The sequence below is a fragment of the Phocoena sinus genome, chromosome 20 (genome assembly GCF_008692025.1).
Source record: "Phocoena sinus isolate mPhoSin1 chromosome 20, mPhoSin1.pri, whole genome shotgun sequence".
Classification (NCBI taxonomy): Eukaryota; Metazoa; Chordata; class Mammalia; order Artiodactyla; family Phocoenidae; genus Phocoena; species Phocoena sinus.
In genome coordinates, this window is record NC_045782.1 from 32,441,392 (window position 1) to 32,442,538 (window position 1,147).

Genomic DNA, 1,147 nt, shown 5'->3' on the forward strand with positions numbered 1-1,147 from the left:
CCTGTGCGTCCGGAGCAGGAGAGGCCACAACAGTGAGAGGCCCGCGTACTACAAAAAAAAAAGGCTTGCAGAAGGAAGGAATGAAAGGCACTGTGGCTGCATGTTCAGCAGTTCCTGCCCTCTGTCCACATTTCAGGAAACATGTCCTTCAGTGACACCTCTGTCCTTTCTGTTTTCCCAAGATTTCCCTTCATGCTCCATTTAGCCAGATTTCAACCTGAATTAAAATGTCAGGAAACAGGGTAGTAGTTAAATTATGTTTTGACTCAGACCTCATGAAAGCCCCTATGGAAAGTCCCTTGAATCTAGCTCCCTTTACATCATTATCAGAGCGTCAGCCTCTAGAACCTTCTTACCCATAATCAAACTTATAATGGCTCCAATGGAGTAAGTACATTCACAGTGGGTAAGAGACTTCAGAGGGTCTTAGTAGATCTTCATTATTGCTATGATCCCCCTAGCTATGCTATCACAAAGTCTACAATTTTAGAAAAATCTTCTACAACAGTTATCTGTGTAGGAAAGCCTTCCCAAACTGCAGGCAGTACCACTCACCTAGTGTACTTAGCTCTTCCTCACAACCTCTCAGCCCAGCAGTCATAGGAATGTGGTCCACCTACACTCACTTCACTATTCGGGAGTGTGAAAATGTGCAAAACTAGACAGGTATGTCTGTACTAAGGTAAGTTTATGTTTATAACTGTGAAGGGATTCTAGAGATCACTGGGTTGGAACGCTCCATTTACAGAGGGGAAAACAGCGATCCATAGAAGTCAAGAAATTTTTCTCACTGTGCCACACTTAACCACACGGGCTGAACTGGAACCCAGTTCTGTTGATTCCTAGTCCAGTGCCCTCGCCAGTGTAACTCACTGACTCACTCAGTCCTCGTTTCCTGCTCTATTCTAGAAAGCACTTTCCTTAATAGAAATCTCTCCATCTCTTTATGTCGGTGTGTGAATAGCCGTGCCTGTGTCAGTGAGCACGTATGCGAATGTCTACGTGTCTCTCTGCGAGTATTTGTAAAGCATATCACTGGGTGTTTATGCCCTTTCTCCCGGGGAAAGCTCTAGGTAATTACAGCTCCTTACGTCGGCACCAGTGGTGAAGTCAGGTGAAGATCTTCTGAATCAATCATTAGCAGACA